Below are 21,759 nucleotides of genomic sequence, written 5' to 3' on the forward strand. Positions count from 1 at the left end.
ATAATATTCCTATGGATATTTCAGTAACACTTAATGTATAATAACCAGGAGCAGTAATTAATTAATATTATAAAATCAAGCTATAACCATAAAATATATTTACAAATATAAAAAAAAAGTCTTGGGGAGAGAGGGAGGGAGGGAAAAAAAAAAGTCTTGGAGCACAAATGGAGACTTTTGTACATTTGGGATATTATTATGGAATTGTTTAATGAGGATTAATGGAGAATAAGCTTGGGCTTTAGTAGAAAAACCAACAAATACAAGGCATTTGGAGTGTATTTCCTAGATCCTCTTTCCTAGGCCCACCAAAAATGATATGGAATTCAAGACTGGAGTTTAATAAGACAAGAAAAATAAGGTAGGCCAATCTTTGGCATGAACTGTTAAGGCTCTGAAGTCAACTGCCTGGATTCTGACTCTGTTCTACCCTTTATGGGTCCCTCAATTTCCTCATTTGTAAAATATGGGTGATAACAATACCTATTCTCAGAAGGTTGTTGTAAGGACAACATACTTATAAAGAGCTCAGTGCCTGGCAAAGAGTAAGTGCTCAGTAAATGTTCATTATTCTTACTTCTTTCTCTTTGGAGAGAAGAACTTTCTGGTCACGGTAGCACAGGGAATAAGACCTATTTTCAAATGGTCATCTATACTGGAGGTTAGGAGATTCTATTACTAAATAATAATTTTAGGAAAAAAAGAAGTATTTTCAGCTTTGTAATTTAATGTGAAGAAAACATTTCCTTCCTTACCTTTTATAAGAATTAGTATAATCTTATAAAATGCATAATAGCTTTATAGGTTAGTATGTGTAAAGTTAATGAAGGAAATTGTAATTAGACATTGCACTTGACCTCACCATAGAAACTGATAGATACCAGCAAGAAAAAGCCTACCTCCATGAAGCTCAAGAGTGGGAAGTCCTCATGGTTCCACAGAATGATTAGAAAGAACTTTGAAAAGAATCAGACATTAAGTGTATTCCTTTCCCTCCAAAATCCAAGAAACAAGAGTTGGAGCTTTATAAATAAGATTCAGTTCTATGGCAGAGACAACTTGGAAATTAGGTAACTCTTTGGGGTAGGATCTTTATGAATGCAAAATAAAAATCTAGTAATTTTTACAAACCCAATATTTTGATGGTTTAAATTTCTATAGTCTTAGCAGCAATCTTTTTTTTTCTTAGCAGCAATCTTAACCACGTAAGTAGTAGAAAAAGTAATTATAAAGAAAGAAAATTGAAATAATTCATATACTTTCATAGGTAACTTCCATCCTTCTAGCTTAAAAGAGTGAATAGTTTTATATAAAAATTGAGTCTAGTTTTTCTTTTTTTTTTTTTTTTTTTTAATTTGCATTTATTCTATGCAGAATTTACTCCCGGGCCATAAGTTTTTGTTTCTTCAGTTTCTTCTGGGATATCTTTTTCTTCTGCAACCTCCTCTTCTGGTTTAGGAACAATCTGCTCCTTTTCAGTAAGAATCATCTCAATGTGGCAGGGAGAACTCATGTATGTATTAATCCGGCCATGAGCCCTGTAGGTTCTATGTCACATCTTGGGGGCTTTATTCACCTGGATGTGCTCAATGACCAGAGAATCTACATCTAAACCCTTTTAAGTTCAGCATTACTCTCCGCATTTTTAAGCATGTGCAGTAAAAATTCAGCACTCCTCTTGGGCCACCGACCCTGTGTCCAGCCCCACTGTTTGGCCTGCGCACACCTACCAACTCCACCATTGTAGCGACGGAATGGCACACACTGCTTCTGCAAAGTGACATCTTTCAGATACTTGGTGGCTTTTCGAATATGCATACCCTTGATGGCCTGGGCAGTTTCACGTGTGTTCTTAAAGTGAACTCGAAGATTTGAATCTCTCGACTTGCATGATTTTGTAGGGTTTTCTGGGTCCAGCGAGTAGCGAACCATCTCCGAAGGTCACCTCAGGCCGCTCGGGGGAAGAACGAGTCTAGTTTTTCAAGCAAATAAATGGTGCTGAGACAAAAGGATAGCCACATGCAAATGAAAGAAGTTGGTTCCTACCTCACACTAAGAATTTAACTGACTGAGCCATCCAGAGGCCCCATCAAGAAGCTTCTTTCTAAAATGAAAAAAATGGCTTTTAGAATTTAAAAAAGCTGAGATATAAGGAGATAGTAGACATTTTCAATAGTAAATATATATTATATAAAAAAAAAGACTTCCTAGAAGTCTTTATCTAGTATTTCTATCTGTTAAATGTAGAAATTTGGGGATCCCTGGGTGGCGCAGCGGTTTAGCACCTGCCTTTGGCCCAAGGTGCAATCCTCGACACCGGGGATCGAATCCCACGTCGGGCTCCCGGTGCATGGAGCCTGCTTCTCCCTCTGCCTGTGCCTCTGCCTCTCTCTCTCTGTGTGACTATCATAAATAAATACAAAAAAAATTAAAAAAAAAATTAAATGTAGAAATTTGAGGGGCTCCTGGGTGGTTCAGTGGTTGAACGTCTGCCTTTGGCTCAGGTTGTGATCCCAGGGTCCGGGGATGTCCTGCATCAGGCTTCCTGCAGGGAGTCTGCTTCTCCCTCTGCCTATGTCTCTGCCTCTCTCTCTGTCTCTCTCATGAATGAATAAATAAATAAAATATATTTTTTTTAATGTAGAAATTTGAAAGCAGCTCCACCCTAACACCTCACCTAAAAAAAGGGATTCTACAGAAAAGATACGTCCCAAAGCTTATAAACTCATCCCTTGGTGGTAGAGAGTAGCATGCTTTTTAGACCTTCAGTTTATTTACTGTTACTTCCTTTTTTTAAAAAAAGATTTTATTTATTCATGAGAGAGAGAGAGAGAGAGAGAGGCAGAGACACAGGCAGAGGGAGAAGCAGGTTCCATGCAGAGACCCCTACATGGGACTCGATCCCGGGTCTCCAGGATCATGCCCTGGGCTGAAGGCAGCGCTAAATGGCTGAGGCTGCCCTTTACTGTTACTTCCTATTCAACTCTGTGAAGCTTGATTTCCTGGTTTTCTAGTTGGAAGAGGATACAAAGCAGCAAATTAGTGGAAGTAAAGAACTACTATAGAGGAAGCAGGAAGTGACAGCTGACAATAAGGAAGAGGATCCATTAAAGCTATAAAATGTAGACACAAACACAAATACCAAGAGCACATTCCTACTTGAAAAAGAAGCTCCTAAGGGTATTACTGTATTAGAACTCAGTGTAATGACTCCACTCTAAAGCTAATCTCCCCATCTGTCCTCTGGAACCTCCCTCCTCCCATCTCCTCTTCCCTACCATATCTTGACCCCTCTTCTTGCCAAAGGACTCCTTCCTCTCAGCAGAGAAATATTCTCAAATCTCTCCCAAATAACACAAAAGGGCCCTTCTTTCATCCCACACTCTCTAGTTACTTTCTTCTCCTCTCCTTCAGAGACAAGGTTTTGGAAAGAACAGTCTCTGCTTGAAAGGGGAACCCTCTTACACTGTTGGTAAAACTAGTGCAGCCACTGTGGAAAACAGTATGGAGGTCCCTTGAATAATTGAAAACAGAGCTACCCTATGACCCAGCAATTGCACTACTAGGTATTTACTCCAAAGATACAAATGTAATGATCCGAAAGGGCACCTGCACCACAATGTTTATAGCAGCTATGTCCAGAATAGCCAAACTATGGAAAGAGCACTGATGTCCCTCAACAGATGAATGGATAAAGGTGTGGGGCATATATCCAATGGAATACTACTCAGCCATCACAAAAAATGAAATCTTGCCATTTCCAACGACATGGGTGGAACTAGAGAGCATTATGCTAAGTGAAATAAGTTAACTAGAGAAAGATAATTATCATATGATCTTACTCATATGTGGAATTTAAGAAACAAAACAGAGGATCATAGGGAAGAGACAAAAAAAATAAAACAAGATGAAATCAGAGAGGGTGATAAACCATAAGAAACTCTTAATCACAGGAAACAAACTGAGGGTCACTGGAGGGGAAGTGGGTAGGGAAATGGGGTAACTGGGTGATGGACATTAAGAGGGCATATGATGCAATGAGCACTGGGTATTATATAAGACAGATGAATCACTGACCTCTATCTCTGAAACCATACAATTAATTATATGTTAATTAATTGAATTTCAATAAAAAGAAAAGAAAAAGAGAGAATGAAAGAAAGAAAGAAAGATCTCTGCTTGCTTCCTCCCCTTCCTTACCACTCATTTATATTTTAACCTGCTGCAATACAATGGTCTTCTGATTACCCACTCCACCATAACTGCTCTCACATAGGTCACTAGTGTCCTAACTTCCAAAGTCAACAAGTGCCTACCCGTTCTACTCTGTTGACCTCTCTAAGACATATGATCCAACAGTGACCACTTCCTTCCTGAAATTCCCTCTTTGCTTATAGTCTGTGATGCCACACTCAACTTGAATTCTTCAGTTTCGGGATGTCAATGCGATGTATGCACAAAAAAAGAGGGGAAGAGGGATGAAGCTTATGATCAAATGGTTTGGGAAATGTGGTATTAAGTCAAACAGGTTTCCTTACTATAAGATTTCTCAGATTTCTCATATCAATACTGGTGTTCATTCTAACTCTACAAGATGGAGTTCTGCAGTGTTTCCCAAACTTACTTGACTCTAGAACCCTTCCTTCCCCTTTAAAGAACCATGTTATATGACAAATTAATTGAGGAACATAATTTGAATAACATTACTCTTGATTTTCTTTTCCAGTCTTATCTGCAAGATCTTCTTCCTCTACTAGCCTCTCAAATGTCCAAGTTCCTCAAAAGTCCACTTTTAGTGCTTCACTCATTTAGTATCTTAGTGACCTCTCAGTTCTCCACTTAATCTCCAACCTATACATTCATCCTAATCACTCAATCACATACTCATGGTTTTGATCTGGCCTTAGAGTCAACAAGTGACTCTGCCACTTACTGTATAGCCTTGGATTCTGGTTTCCTAATCTGTAAAGTGGGAGTAATGGTAACTATTTATAGGAATAAATCATATAATATAAAGAATTTACCACAGATATTTAGAAATTATTTACACATTTAAACAAAAATTCAATAAGTAGTCACGATCACTTTCTCTGTCTCCAGCTAGATCTCCTTGCTGAGCAACAAATATATCTATCCAACTTAGGAATTTCCCTTGGTTGTTTCAAATATATCTCTAACTCAAGAGGCACATCCCCATCCTACCCTCTAATGGACCCTCTACTCTTTAGCTAGATGAATATCACTACTCTCTAACCAGCTGCCCAGACCTGAAACACGTATTCACATTCATACACGTTCTTCCCTCTGCCCGTCAATTTACTAATTATATCTCTGACTTCCCTCCAATATATTTTCAGATAGCTACCTTTCTAAAGTGTAAAATCTGATCACATTACTCTTTTGCTTAAAATTCTTCAATATGTTCTCATGATTTTCAGGATAAAATTCAATCTCCTAACCTATCATTTGAGGCTCCTGATGATCTGGCCTCTTATACCTCATCTCCCTCCATATTCCATCCTGATATACTCTCCACTCCAGTCAAATCAAATCACCTGTATTTCTACAAATGGTCATACTGTCTTGTCTCTGGACATTCTATTCTTCTGTTCATAAAGTCAGTTCAACCACACTCCTATCCACTTTACTGCTGGTTAATTCTAAATGGTCTTTTTCATGAGTTTAATTATATGTCATTTCATTCCCAGTCTTTATATTTTCTCTATAACAAATGTAAAACAAAAAAATAAATAAATAAATAAATAAATAAAAAAAATAAAACAAATGTAAAACACAGCCTATAAATTTAAATATTCATTCTCTACCTATTTAATACTATAAAATACAAGCAATACATTCAAGTTGGTTAGGTAAAATCATCAGCTCCAGAACAGTTTTATTTAGTAATTAGGAAGTCTATAATTAAATAAGATTAACATTCCTTCACTGTCATATATTTATTACATATTTTTTTATATTCCAGATACTAAGGGGGTCACAGAAATGAACAAGAAAAGCTCCTGACCTCTGAGGCAGGCTGACCCTTAAATAAATAACCTCAATATAATGCTATATATGTGCGTGTATAAAATTCTAAGAGAAAACAGAGAAAGAAATAACTAACTTAGGTGAGGTGGTTTCAAAATAATATAATGGGAACAAATTACAAATAAACTATTTTCCCCCTCAGTGAAAAACTCACCTAATAATATCAAGATAAATTCTAGTTCTATCACTAGGTTCATTTGCACATTCCAGTTAACATCTGTTGTACAATGAAATGATGACTTTGATTCTCATTATTTTCCTGGTTTAGATAATAAATTACAAATTCACCTTGTCTACCATCCACTTCCTGTTCCCCTAAAAACAACCTCAATAATTTGTTCTTTTCATTCTGAAAGCTGTATCTATCATTTAACATCTTTAGGGGGAGGCAAGTATCTAATTTTAACTACTGTCTCTGAGATGGATCAGCTTAAAAATATTTCAGTTTTACTACCTCGTGCTCCCTCCCTCCCCCTCAAATTTGCTGGGAAAAAAGACTGTCTTGTTTAACCGTCCACTCCCCCCGCCCCCAAAAAAAAAAGGTAAGTAAGTGGTTGGAATCAATAGACAAAATCTATATTAATTTACATGGTGAATACTTTTTGAAAATGTCTCTCAAGGCAAAAATAAAGAATTCAACCTAAACATATAAAATAATAAAGCAATGAAAGTCTCTTTTTTAACTAATAAAACAGAAGGTATATTTTTAAATGAACATTCTTTCCAAATAGTCATTTTGAGAGGTTCTATGATATCCTGCTATTTGAAACATTTTGGGACTATCTGCTTGGAAACAATGCTTAAGCCAGTTCCTGATTCATAAAAATTTATCTTACTATCTGGTAGACAAATCTATTTTCTTCTTTCTTTCTTTCTTTCTTTCTTTCTTTCTTTCTTTCTTTCTTTCTTCTCTCTCTCTCTCTCTCTCTCTCTCTCTTTCCTTCCTTCCTTCCTTCCTTCCTTCCTTCCTTCCTTCCTTCCTTCCTTCCTTCCTTTTCTTTTTATTAAAGAGGAAGAAAGGGAGGGAAGGAGGGAGGGACAGCAGTGAGGTGGGGAGAGAGAAGGGGCAGAAGTAGAGGGAGAGAGACTCTTAAGCAGGCTCCATGCCCAGTGCAGAGTCGGATGGTGTGTGGTGGGGGTGGGGTGGCTCGATTTCACAACTCTGAGATCATGACCTGAGCCAATACTGAGTCGGATGCCTAACAGACTGAGCCACCCAGATGCCCCTTTTGCCTTTCTTTCTTTGACTGAAATTATTAATTTTGTGAATTAGGCTCCAGGGCTTAGGGCTCCCTTCCCTGTTATCTCTCTGCCAAAACTCTTGAACAAGTCAGACAAGCACAGATGTGCTATCGGCCCCAAGATTATGCACCAAATATTGTCCCACAGCTCTGAAGGCAGGGACAGATTATTTCAGACATTCTTGTACCCCAAGGGCCTGAAATATGAAAGATACTCAATTAAGATGTTTTGGTTTGGTGAATTAATAATCATCAGATATGGATACAAATTTTTCTGGCAATTGCCAAAAATCAAATTTACCTTCAAAGGAAGATTTGCTACCCTTGGAGATATTTAAAAGAATTGAAGGCAAAGCCAAAAAAGAGGTTCCAAAGATGCTAAGTGAATACTGTATCATTTGCACAAGCATGTTGCCTACCTTCTTTAGGAACTAGACAATAGTGCTTCAAATATACAAGCTCTGTTATGCTTGTCAAAGGAACTAGTCTTATTACCCTATATCCTGGAACTCCTTAACTAACTGAAATCTTCCAAATAAATAAAGAAAAAACTAAGGTCCAAAACCCAATTTGCTATTTTTCATCAACTTCTGCCCTTAAACATTTTCTTACATTTAAAAACTCTCTAATTCACTCAAAGATAAGACTGCCAATCAATTACAGTCAAAATGCATTAATCCTGCCAAAATCATAATCATGTTTCAATCCTCCCCAAAGTTTTTGTTAAAAGTTTCTGCAAACTTCTCTTAGCTTTAGATTATTAAAATTGTATTTTTCTTTACTGTAAAAATGTCTTGAGTTTAAGTTTCAATACAATCTAAAAGAAAACCATAAAAATCTCTAAATCTCTACAGCTACATAAATAAATGTCTATATATCTTTCCAGTTATCCATACCTGCCCCCTTTTTTTACTAGCAAACAGTATTTCCAGGTATCACGGTAATATCTGTACCACTATAAAGGTATCAAAATCAAATTTCCATTAGACCTAGTTCCATAACCACAGTAAGATTTAAAAAAAAATACAATAAGACTCAGTAGCTGAATTTAATTAACTGTAAATGAGTAAATCATCCAATCATAGAAGAATGGGTCTCCAAGGACAGTAGGAGAAAAATAATCACAGGTAAGAAAGATTGAGAGATATTTAAAGTTTTAAAAGTATAAGCTAATTATAACTCATGTATTATCAATGCCACACCTTAAATTCCCATGGTCACTCACACAACAATGATACTTAACCATTCTTACTATTAAGAATTTGTGGGGGGATCCCTGGGTGGCGCAGCGGTTTGGCGCCTGCCTTTGGCCTAGGGTGCGATCCTGGAGACCCGGGATTGAATCCCACGTCGGGCTCCCGGTGCATGGAGCCTGCTTCTCCCTCTGCCTGTGTCTCTGCCTCTCTCTCTCTCTCTCTCTCTCTATCATAAATAAATTAAAAAAAAAGAATTTGTGGAACAAGGTCCCTGTATACACAGATTCCTAAGAATTTTATTCCAAATATGAATTGAATTCTATGGGTAGGTTGCCAGCATCTGTTATTACTAGTGCTCATACTGAGCAAAGAAACACCACCCTGTTACTAACATACTACATCACTATTTATGAGTCACCTTAAAACAAGATTTTCCTCCTTTGTTTAAAAACAAGACAACCCTATACCAAGCAACAAGTGATAAGGTACAAGTTTAGACAACTTTACATTCAGTAGAAGAAAACACTTGAGAGCACTTGAAAAAAAGGACATTATTGCTTTTAGAGTTTTACTATCTATCACTCTTTTTTTTCTATAAGATTTACTTATTTTAGAGAGAGTGAAAGTGAACATGAGACGGGTAGGCAGAGGGAAAGAGAAGAATCACAAGTCGACTCTGAGATGAGCCCCAAGTGGGGCTCCATCCCAGGACCCTGAGATCATGGCCTGAGCCAAAGCCAAGAGACAGATACCTAACCTCTGTGCCACCCAGGTATCCCTAACACTCTTATTCTTACTTGAAAATTTTGGATGTTCAAGAGAAACATTCAGAGGTTGCACCCCCTGCCCATTGTAACCTGCAAAATAAATATTTCATCTCATAAAAAGGGGGGTTCTGTTTGTCTTCCTATATGACAATTTCTTGAGCTTTATTTATACCTTTCCCTATATATGATTCATTATATTTGAGTGCTACAATCTGACCTAAGCAACTTAAGTCCCAAAGCATTTTAAGCAACAAAATACAAAAAGTACTTTTTTGTCAGTGGTATAAGATCTTGTTGGACATGTGTGAACACTGTAAAACAGAACACCAGTAACTGTCAGTTATGGGTCAGTACAACTGTAGTTGAAAATGGTTAACATCCTTAATGAATGACTCCTAGATGAATTTTATCATTAGGGCTTCCTAACATCTTAGATTTCACTTAATATTACTTTGTCCTTGGAAAACCTTTACATCATAAATTTGAAAGGAAGCAAAACCAATGTTGCATTAAAATAAAAATATTCTCTTTTTTAAGATTTATTTATTTTAGAGAGAGTGCACAAGCAAGAGGGGGTGCAGAGGAAGAGGGAGAGAGGAAGCAGACTCCCGGCTGAGTGGGAAGCTCAACACTGGCTTGATCTCAGGATTCTGAGCCTGAGCCAAAATCTAGAGTCGGATGCTTAACTGTCTTAGCCACCCAGATGCCCCCAAATCAAAATATTCCTTTTTCTTTTTTTTAAGATTTGACAGAAAGAGAGTGCATGCTAGTGAGGAGAGGGGTAGAGAGGGAGAGAATCTCAAGCAAACTCCCTGCTGAGCATAGAGCCCAATGTGGGGCTCAATCCCAGGACCCGGAGATCATGACCTAAATCAAAATCAAGAGTTGGACCTTTAACCTAAAATCAAAAATTTTTTTAAAAAGATTTTATTTATTTTTTCTTGAGATACATACAGAGAGAGGCAGAGACATCGGCAGAGGAAGAGCAGGCTCCCTGTGGGGAGCCTGATGAAAAACTGGATCTGAGGACCCCAGGATCATGCCCTCTGAACCAAAGGCAGCCAGCCGCTCAACCGCTGAGCTACCCAGACATCCCAAATCAAAATATTCTTTTTTTTTTTAAAAAAAGGATTTTATTTATTTATTCATGAGAATACACAGAGGAGAGAGAGAGGGGCAGAGACACAGGCAGAGGGAGAAGCAGGCTCCATTCAGGGAGCCTGATGTGGGACTCGATCCCACGACCCCAGGACCACACCCTGGGCCAAAGGCAGAGCTAAACCGCTGAGCCACCCAGGCTGCCCTCAAAATATTCTTTAAAAATATTCTGTGTAGGGATGCCTGGGTGGCTCAGTGTTTGAGCGTCTGCCTTCGGCTCAGTTTGTGATCCTGGGATCCAGGATCGAGTCCCACATTGGGCTCCTGGGAAAAGCCTGCTTCTCCCTCTGCCTGTGTCTCTCTGCCTTTTTCTCTCTCTCTGTCTCTCTCATGAATAAAATAAATAAATCTTTAAAAAATATATTCTGTGTAAATGCTATATTTCAAAATTTAAACAATAAAAAAATAAAAGAAAATTAGCATTTTTTAGGTCATGTTAATTTTGGCCTATATTTGGAGGCAGTTATGTTAGAGTTCTCCTTTGAAATGTAATTGATAATCTTTGTCCTAATCCATCAACACTGACACTATTCCTCTCTCTAAGTTTTAGCTGGTATGACAGAAAAAAATAATTATCATTGGTTCATATTGCACATCAGGAGCCTAGATGAGCCTTGGACAAATTCAATTTCTTCATCCTCACACATCATATGCTGTACCTATGGTAAAATTAACAGCTGCCATTTATTGAAGGCTTAAAAAGACCAGGTTCTATGACGAATATCTCACAAATAACTCTGGAGTTGCATCAAATGTGCTTTTCATTTATACTAATTTGATTATATGTGCTTAGAAGAGAGTAAATATGAATGAAAATATGTTATGTTATGGTACATATGATTTTACCTGCAATTATATTCAATAAGTGCATGTAACAAAGTGAGCATGAAAGCAAATGGGTGGCTCAGTTGGTTAAGCATCGCCTTTAGCTCAGGTCATGATCCCAAGGTTCTGGGATGGAGTACCACTCTGGGCTCCCTGTATAGTGGGGAGTCTGCTTCTCCCTCTGCCACTCCCCCCTGCACATGCTCATTCTCTTTCTCAAATAAATAAATAAATAAATAATATTAAAAAAAAAAACAAAAAACAAAGTGAGCATGAGATGGAAGAAGCTGCATCCCCTCAGACAGTTTCAATTATAGAGTTGTATGTGCAAAACCTATATATTGTTCTTTATGGATGATTTAAAAGGTTTTTTTCTGAGATAATTTTGAGTATAATTTAATTTTTGCCTTATATGCTAACTTTAGAACTTTGCTAAGGTAGGACTTCACTGTGTCTCATTTGGTCTTCATGAAGACTCTGTGAGATAGGTATAACTACTAACCCTATTTTACAAAAGAATTAACAGAGAGATCATGCAACGTGATTGTCAGAGATAAGATTCCAACTTGGGTCTTTCTGATTCCATTAAACTACTATGCTCTATCGCAATATGCCCAGTTTCCAGATGGGGCATGAGAGGCTCAGAAAGATTAATAAGCAAACTGGTCCAGTATTATTCTGCTAATAAGTCTTTATATTAGGACATAAACTCATTTTAAGTTTGACATTCTTTCCACATGACAAAAAAAAATGTCCTTTTTTCCAACAGGTTATCCTAGAAACCTAACTAAATTACTGATAGAAGCCAGGAGTGAGTAGTAAATGGGGGGTGGGGTGGGGGTGGGGAATGTTGTTATAAAGTATTCATAAACTCGTGGCCTTATGTTTAGCCCTCGAGATACATTCCTTTAAATCTCCAGTGCTCGCTTCGGCAGCACATATACTAAATCTCCATTAGTTGTTATGATAGACAAAGTTTGACAACAGCTATTGCAAACATCCTTCTCCCTTGTTGCCACTCAATGATTACAATGGAAAGTCATATACTTGCCTTCCCAGGCTGTCTTGCACTAAGGGTTAATCATGTAATCTAGTTCTGGCCAGAGACTAAAAGAGAAGTCTTCTAGGAATGGGGGGTTTATTTCCAGGAAAACTTATGCTCTTCTAATCAAAGGTATAGCTAATTGCTGGCACTGTACCTTTTACCTCTTTCTGTATCAAACACAGATACACTAGCTGGAGCTACAACAGACATTTTTTATATAGAGACAAATATAAAAATGAGAATCAGTACATTATTGATGGAAGAACACAGTTATAAAGGACTAGGGTCCTTATGACATTGTTGAGCTACTGAGTTAGTCCTGGACGATGTATCTTGGACTTCCTGTCAGATAAACCAAAAATATTCTTATGGTTCAAACTTGGTCTTTTGTTACTTGTAGCCAAAATCATTTCCAGCCAATTCAGTTGCTAATATTTAAAAATCAGGAGATTTCACATAACAATCTGCATTACTAGTGTTTCTTGAACTAGAAGACTTTTCTGGAAACACTGGGTCTCTCACTTGGTCACAAATGTCAGTCCCTGACCATAGAGTTCTCAGTCTCCAAATTACCACAGACCCCATGTAGCCAGCTTTGCTAATTTTGTTCATCTGTCTAATCCCATTGTCACTTTTAAATGTGTGATCTTCTGTATTTCACTGTATGTCTAGTTTAGAACCCAGGTAGCCACTTGAATGCCTAGTATCCTAGAAAATCTCCAATCAGTTACTACCAAAGACATAATAGAGCGGTTTTGTTTATTGTTTTTTTTTTTTTAAGATTTTATTTATTTATTCATGAGAGACACAGAGAGAGAGAGAGAGAGAGGCAGAGACATAGGCAGAGGGAGAAGCAGGCTCCATGCAGGGAGCCCGATGTGGGACTCTGATCCCAGAACTCCAGGATCACGCCCTGGGCTGAAGGCAGACACTCAAGCACTGAGTCAATATGGAGTTTTTAATACAGCAAAGACTCTCCTGAAACTGTTTAAGAAATGAGTTATTCTAAACTTTATCCCTGGAGCCAAACTCTGGAAACTATTTAACATTAAAATAAGGAGTTAGAGTAGTCAATTTTCTAGTTCTGAAATTCTGTGAAACCTTAGGAAGCAATATGTATAAATAAACACTAAAATTTTGATAGTAATCAAAAGTCCAAGAAACCTCCTGAATTTCTTACATAGAAGTAGCAAAGAAATATAAAAACCACTATATTCAAGATCCCCCAAACAAGAAACTGGGATTGTGACTTTGTAGTCTTAGCAGCAAGGTTAACTTGGGGTTCTGATATTCAAAGCCATTAAATTAGAATTTCATAAAAATCTCAGAAGTCACAGGTGGGGGGATGATGTTGTAGGACATTTCAAGATGGCTATCATCCAGGAGAACCAAATAATCTCAATTTTTACTAGAAGCAGTTCCAAGAAATGACACACGTCTCAACTGCCAAAGACTATTTCCTGCCAATTCTTTGGAAAATAATATAAACAAAGGCTGAATTATGTTAAATATCACTCATTAGTGCCTACTGAACATTAAATTTGGAAATATCCTCAGTGCAAAATTCACCATATCTTTATCTGAAAAGAATTCTAATAGGTCTAATGGTAGTTGTAGATAACCACAAACTATAGTTTTCACTATCTTCAAATGTACTTCATTACACATTACTTCATTACTGTTACAAAGATGGTTGTGTCCATTTGAATCCAGGGAATACAACTTCTCATAAAGTAACACTTTTGAGAGTAGTACATACTGGACACAATATAGTAACCAGTAAAGACCAAAATATGTAGCCTAAAATAAATATGCTTTGGAAGCCAAACTACCATAATCCTTTTTTTTTTTTTTAAGATTTATTTATTTATTTGAGAGAGAGAGAGAATGCAAGTATGAGAAGAGGATGGGGCAGAGGGAGAGACTCCCAAGCAGGCTCCCAGCTGAGCCTGGAGGTGGATGTAGGGCTAGATCTCAGACACTGAGATCATGACCTCAGCTGAAATCAAGAGTCAGAAGCTTAACCGACTGAACCACCCAGATGCCCCCTATCATAATCTTTTAAAATTATGTATGAAATACTGTACAAAAAGCAAAGAATTAAATCTAGTTAAAAAGAGTAATCACTAGTAGTTATTGAACATTGAACACCCACTATGCTATAGTGCTAGGCACTGTACTAAGCAGTCATTTAGTTATTTCAAGAAAGCCAACAATAATTCTGTAAGATAAGGGAACTGAAACTTAGGTGATTTGCCCAAAGTCTACACTTAATAAGTGGAAGAGCTCAGATTTTAACTCCAGAATCTGAGTCCAGAACCTAAAGCCAATTTAACCACTATGCCATAATGCAGCCTACTTCCTTGAGAACAAGTACGTAAGACAAAAAATCATTATTAAATTAGCCAGAGAGGGAAACTGTCCTTTTGGGTCTGGATTTGGCAGTGAAGAAAAGCATACTGAATGAGGGCCAATGTATAAAATACTTTTTCTTCAGAAGAATATAATCAAGAAAGGTTTAGCAGCATTAAAAAAAAAAAAAAAGCCCCATTATTTCAGTATCACTATCACATTACCTAATAATCTTAAAGAAATTCGGCTCTCAACTTCCAAAATGGTATTTCAAAAAGTCAGTAATAAACCAAGTAAAGTGAGTAAAAAGTAAAATGAGGAAAGAGAACTTAGTAATTTTAGGGAGAGGTTAAGAAATAACTATCTTACAAGGCATTTTCTCTACTATTGACCCATACATTTTCCAAGAACATTTTTGTGTACTCAAATATTTTCCAAAGGCAATTATCCATTTCAATAATTTTTCCTTCATCTTTGAATTCAGGTCTATATATGATCTAATTCTATATAAGGTTTCACTTTGGAGTCCACACAACTATTACAGAAAAGTTTTTGTCTTTTTTTTTTATATTTTATTTATTTATTTGACAGAGAGAGCCCAAGCAGGCGGAGCAGCAGGCATAGGGAGAGGCAGGCTCCCAGCTGAGCAAGGAGCCCCAGTGAGGGATTAATCCAGGGTCCTGGGATCATGACCTGAGCTGAAGGCAGACAGATGCTCAACTGACGAAGCCACCCAGGTGCCCTAAAAAGTTATTTCTAATTAGAGAATCACTATTATGGTTATTTCAGAAATGTGAGCCACAAATAAAATACAGAATAAAAAAGTACAAAATCAAATGGGATAGTATTTCAGTATATCAGCAGAATGAAGAAAGAATAAAATACAGAACCTCAATCATCCAATTTTCTGAATCACATGTTCAAGATAAGGCAACTTATAAAAAAAAAGGCAACATGTTTTTAAAAAGGTAGACTATAATAGCAGCTTAAATGATATAAAGTCTTGTGCACAGTAGGACTTAATATTTGCAAATGAATAACCCAATAAAGTGAAAAAAAGCTATGAGAAAAAGAAAGAATAAGCCTGAGACCTGTTAAAACAGTCTTCCCCTAAGTGCCTTGAATCACCTGCAAGGACAGCTGGAAACAAAGCAAAGATAATTTGGTGAGCAACATTTCTATTTCTTTTAACGTTTAAGGCCGACTGGCATTCTGAACAAGCTCATGTTAAACAGAGGTCCAAATCTTCCTGTGTCTTTAATGTTTTTCATTTTGTGCCACAACTATAGTCTTCAATTTCAAAAACACAAGAAGATTTAATGGTTTTCTAAAATTCTCTTGTTAAAATATTTTGGATTAAACTTCTATAAAGCAGTGCTTACACAGAAATGTCCTAATATCTTCTTTCTCCTAAAGGCTCTATATTTAATTTTCAAAGTTCTATACCCGGCAAAAATGTTTTGTAGCAAGTGGAGGACTTCCTGGATTTTTCAGCCACATCTTGCCTAAACAGGCTTCCTTTACAATCAGTATAGTTTCCTTTGAAGTTTAACTGAAAACCACATAATCAGCATAAAAATGCTCAGAGTTAACTCTTTGAGGAATCTCCACACAGTTTTCCAAAGTGGCTGCACCATTTCACATTCCCACCAACAGTGCAAGAGGGTTCACTTTTCTCCGCATCCTCTCCAACATTTGTGGTTTCCTGCCTTGTTAATTTTCCCCATTCTCACTGGTGTGAAGTGGTATCTCATTGTGGTTTTGATTTGTATTTCTCTGATGGCAAGTGACGCAGAGCATTTTCTCATGTGCTTGTTGGCCATGTCTCTGTCTTCCTCTGTGAAATTTCTGTTCATGTTTTTCCCATTTCATGATTGGATTGTTTCTTTGCTGTTGAGTTTAATAAGTTCTTTATAGATCTTAGAAACTAACCCTTTATCTGATATGTCATTTGCAAATATCTTCTCCCATTCTGTAGGTTGTCTTTTAGTTTTGTTGACTGTATCCTTTGCTGTGCACTACGACCCAGCAATTGCACTGCTGGGGATTTACCCCAAAGATACAGATGCAATGAAACGCTGGGATACCTGCACCCCGATGTTTATAGCAGCAATGGCCACAATAGCCAAACTGTGGAAGGAGCCTCGGTGTCCATCGAAAGATGAATGGATAAAGAAGATGTGGTTTATGTATACAATGGAATATTACTCAGCCATTAGAAATGACAAATACCCACCACTTGCTTCTACGTGGATGGAACTGGAGGGTATTACGCTGAGTGAAATAAGTCAATCGGAGAAGGACAAACATTATATGGTCTTATTCATTTGGGGAATATAAATAATAGTGAAAGGGAATAAAGGGGAAAGGAGAAAAAATAAGTGGGAAATATTAGAAGGGGAGACAGAACATGGAAGACTCCTAACTCTGGGAGGTGAACTAGGGGTGGTGGAAGGGGAGGAGGGCGGGGGGTTAGGGTGACTGGGTGGCAGGCACTGAGGTGGGCACTTGACGGGATGAGCACTGGGTGTTATTCTGTATGTTGGCAAATTGAACACCAATAAAAAATAAATTTATTATTAAAAAAATGCTCAGAGTTGAGAAAGTTGCAGCTTTTATAAGATGGAGAAGACGAATCAAAATATTATGCTCACAGAAAATTTAGTGCAAGTTTTTCCAGTACTCTCTCAAGGAAGAAATAGGTTGTATTTCCTAACAGGGTTCAATAATAAAAACCATAATCAAAATGTAGCCAAAGTCTGAACCAAAGACCTCTTGTTATATCATATGTGACTTCATTCTTTAGAATTGCAGTTGCTTTAGAATTGCATTTATTAAAAGCTGCATTCAATTTCAATTGCCAGCTGTTTGGTATAGTTGAATTAGATAGATCATTCTTCTCACCTATTGTTTCTTTGTACAAAGATATATTTAAACCCATCAATACATTCAGTGTCCTCAGAGTCTCTATATTTAAAATATATCTGTACATTTTTGTTCTACTTTGCCACATGATTTATAGCCTCAATCATTAAAAACACCCCACGTTCAGTCTCTTATTTGACTATACAAACTAAGATGACCTCTTGCAATGATCTGTCTTACCATATAGCAGAACATCCAATTGATTAATTTGCTGCTCCGCATGGTCTAGTGAACTGATAAGCTCTCAAGAGAAGGTTTTTTGTTTTTTTAAAGATATTATGTATTTATTCATGAGAGACAGAGAGAGGCAGAGACATAGGCAGAGAGAGAAGCAGGCTCCCTGCGGGGAGCCCAGTTCGGTACCGGATCCCAGGACCCTGGGATTAAGACCTGAGCCAAAGGCAAACACTCAACCACTGACCCACCCAGGTGCCCCAGGGAAGATTTTTAAAGATATGGTTACATTAATCATTCTGTATGGTGCTCCAGTATCATTATACAATCATACATAACTTGCCATGAAGACTGGGACTCTCTCATTTAAAAAATAAAGCTATTACTGAGTAAAAAAAAATTTAAAAAGAAAGAAAAAAGATATAGAGAAACTAATCTCTGAAATAGGCTATTTGTTTGAATTATATTGCATAAAGCAAGTATCTTCCCCACCAAATGTGTGTTCTAATGAAAAATTGCTTAATAAATGGCAATCCTAAATCACCATCATTATAAAAACAATTACTCCATGAGTGCATGCTTATTTAGTGCCAGATGTAGTGCTAAGGCTTATTTCTATGAAAGAAGTACTATTATTACCTCTATTCTACAGATGGGCAAACTGAAGCATAGATCAGTTAAGTGACTTGTCTAAGTCTGGTACACAGTTAAGCCAGGATTCAGATTCAGGCAGATATTTTCCAGACCCCACACCCTTAACCACTATAGTGAACTGCTTCATGTTGCTATAGCTATTTGAAGCCTAAGAGAGAAATAAAAATACTATTGGGGCTTCCCCACCATATGGTCTATATTAGAATCACTGGCAGATACTATTTTTATTTGAAACCACAATCACTTTCTCAAACCCCAAGGAATCAATGAACTTCCTTAATAGATTAAGATGCTAACATTGTGGTTTAATTTTTGCTTGAGATATGCTAAGTATCATAATTGTGAAGAGAAGGTGCTCTCAAATTGTTACTGTTTCTATAAAAGTGTCTGCAGCAATAATTGGAGAATCACTGCTCCAATGAGTAAGGTGTACAAAGACATCTTTCCTTAAACTTTAATAAATATTAAAAAAAACTTTAATAAATATAATTTCACACATTCCCCTGTTAAGCAGTAAAAAAGAGGTTGGGCTTTTTTTTTTCTTTAACTAGAACAAGGTATGGAGCTGGGAGAGGAAGAATGGGTGAGGGGCAAGGTAACTACAAACACACATTTTCCAAAGACAGAAGCTTGAGTATCTATCTGGCTACCTATCATGCCTTAGACAGCAATATCTTACAATAACTGCCTTGTAGGAAAAAAACAAACTTCTAATTACGAATGGAAATGAAAGAGATTAGTATTGAGAAGTAAATAACATATCTTTCATTTTCTTGGCTGTAAAGATCTTTTGTTCCTCCGTGTTTCCCAATTACTCTGTTCCACATTCCCTATCCATTATCCCCTTCGGAAGTGGTATCTTCTTCACTGTACACACTTGGTTTTGCCTCTCCTATTGCACTCACTATACTACTTTTATTCATTATACATGCATAGTTTATAGCTGCCTTCCCCCCATTAGACCTGTGAATTCTAAGACAAGGATAATGCCTTACCCCACAGTGCTTGAGAAGGTTCTCAAATGAGTTTATCAACTGCCAAGATACATGAAGCAAAATGACACAAATCACAGTGATTCAAACTAAAGCAGGGCAAACATGAAACAAAATGAGTAAAAAAAAAAAAAAAAAAGGAGAGGAAGAAGAAATCAAACAGTGCCCAGAGAGACTAACTCTAACACCCAGAAAATAATTTAGTTAGTCTAGTAGCTGGTCTCTGAGTGTGACGACCAAAGCTTAAATACCAGCTCTGCCACTCCAAGCTATGGGAATCTAGATAGTTCTCTGAAAATCACTTTATCGGTAAAATAGGAACAATAATAGCATTCCTTCAAATGGTAGTTGTGCTGTCTTTTTAGTGCTGAACCTAGTGTCTACAGCACAGCAAACGCTTGAAACATGGTAGCTCTTAGGACAGTAATACTTTAAGGTTTCTTACCCCTTATCACAAATTTTAACAAATTCACTTTAAAGGATAGCCAAGCAAATGTATACACTATATGAAAAGTAAAACAGCGTAGATGTTACAATTCAGAAAAATTATGTTTACTTCTCCAGCTCTATTTTCTGCATTTTGCAAGGCATCAGCACTGTACTGCTTGTGGTTCCCAGCGTTCATGTGCCATTTCTAATCCCTGTCCTTTAAATTCATGCTTAAGAATGCTTCCCTCCCTCCTGCTACTCACCCCTAACTCCCTGTTTGCCAGCCAACTCCCACTTTTTAAAGCTCAACAAAGAAATCCTTGCTGGCCTTCTTTCTCTTTCTCAAGGCTTATATCATCATCTATGATTACTACACTGTACTCTAATTACTTAATACCAATCTTTCCACTTATACTCTAAAGGCTTCCTGAGGCCAGGGACTAACTGGCTGCTGGATCCCCAATCCTGGCATGAATGAGTAAATAGTCATCTCCAGAACTGAGTATAGCATAGGATACAAAAAGGTACTAAATTACCTTTTTTAAAAAAATTAAATCAAACAGCTCCATAAAAACTAAGCTGCAACACAGTATACTACTTCTCCATTTGTTTCTAAGCATATTTTCTCCCACTCAGTCAGTGAAATATTTCCCATTTCTCAGGAAAGCTTAGGAACCATGGGACCTCTCATTACATCTCAGAGCCAAAATCACCTCATGAGATTTTCTCTTGACAAATAGGAAAATGAAGGGCACTGTGAACAGCAGCTGTGCTGCTCAGCTGGGCAAGAAAATGCAGGGCAGTTTGTAAAAGTATCTGAAAAGGACTCAGTGCTGAGAATCAGAAATAGAGAATGGATGGGGTTACCTGAACAAAACAGCACTCATTAAATATTTGCTGATTAACAAGATTCGTTAGGTCTCTCCCATGTACACTTGACTTCTGAGATATTTCAGACTGTGTCTTATCAATAATCACAGAGTTTTTAAAATTAGAAAACATTTCCTTATTATAGCTAAGTTTTTTTTTTAAAGATTATTTATTTATTCATGATAGACATAGAGAGGCAGAGACACAGGAGGAGGGAGAAGCAGGCTCCATGCCAAGAGCCAGAGGTGGGACTCAATCCCGGGACTCCAGAGTCGCGCCCTGGGCCAAAGGCAGGCGCTAAACTGCTGAGCCACCCAGGGATTCCCTATAGCTAAGTTTTTGAATGAATGAACAAGTGAGAAACATGGACATGTGAATGCCTACAATGGGCCAGGCAATTGTGCAGCCAGCAAAACAGAGACATTTAATGGAAAAACAGTAAAGCCAAAGCTGCTGGTACCGGGAATGGCATTTAATGGTGCTATATAGAAAGGTCCTGTGGGCTCTGCATGGTGCCTTTTTTAGACTGGGCATTATCTAGAATCTGCTCCCTTTCATTTTTTTTAAGATTTATTTATTGGGGGACCTGGATGGCTCAGTTGGTTAAGCATCTGCCTTCGGCTCAGGTCATGATCCCAGGGTCCTGGGATCAAGCCCAGCATTGGGCTCTCTGCTCAGCTGGGAGCCTGTTTCTCCTGCTCACCTTACTCGTGCTCTCTCTCTCTGTCAAATAAATAAATAACATCTTTAAAAAAATGCTATTTATTTATTCATGAGAGACAGAGAGAGAGAGACAGAGAGAGAGAGAGAGAGAGAGAGAGAGAGAGGCAGAGACACAAGCAGAGGGAGAAGCAGGCTCCATGCAGGAAGCCCGACGTGGGACACAATCCCAGGTCTCCAAGATCACGCCCTGGGTCGAAGGTGGCGCTAAACCGCTGAGCCACCCGGGCTGCCCTAAATAAATAAAATCTAAAAAAAAAAAAAAAAAGATGTAATTCTTTATTTGAGGGGGGAGGGGTAGAAGAAGAGAGAGAGAGAGAATCTCAAATAGACTCTCCACTGAGCATGGAGCTGGATGTGGGC

At 37.6% G+C, this 21,759-nt stretch overlaps 1 protein-coding gene and 1 pseudogene across 4 annotated transcripts in view; both read right to left on the reverse strand.

The window, feature by feature from the left end:
- SSH2 (slingshot protein phosphatase 2) overlaps positions 1-21,759 on the reverse strand; it is a 238,609-nt gene that overhangs the window by 208,611 nt on the left and 8,239 nt on the right. The gene's annotated exons all lie outside the window — the stretch shown is intronic.
- Positions 1,340-1,988, reverse strand: LOC100856350 (annotated as a pseudogene).

The sequence above is a fragment of the Canis lupus genome, chromosome 9 (genome assembly GCF_011100685.1).
Source record: "Canis lupus familiaris isolate Mischka breed German Shepherd chromosome 9, alternate assembly UU_Cfam_GSD_1.0, whole genome shotgun sequence".
Lineage (NCBI taxonomy): Eukaryota > Metazoa > Chordata > Mammalia > Carnivora > Canidae > Canis > Canis lupus.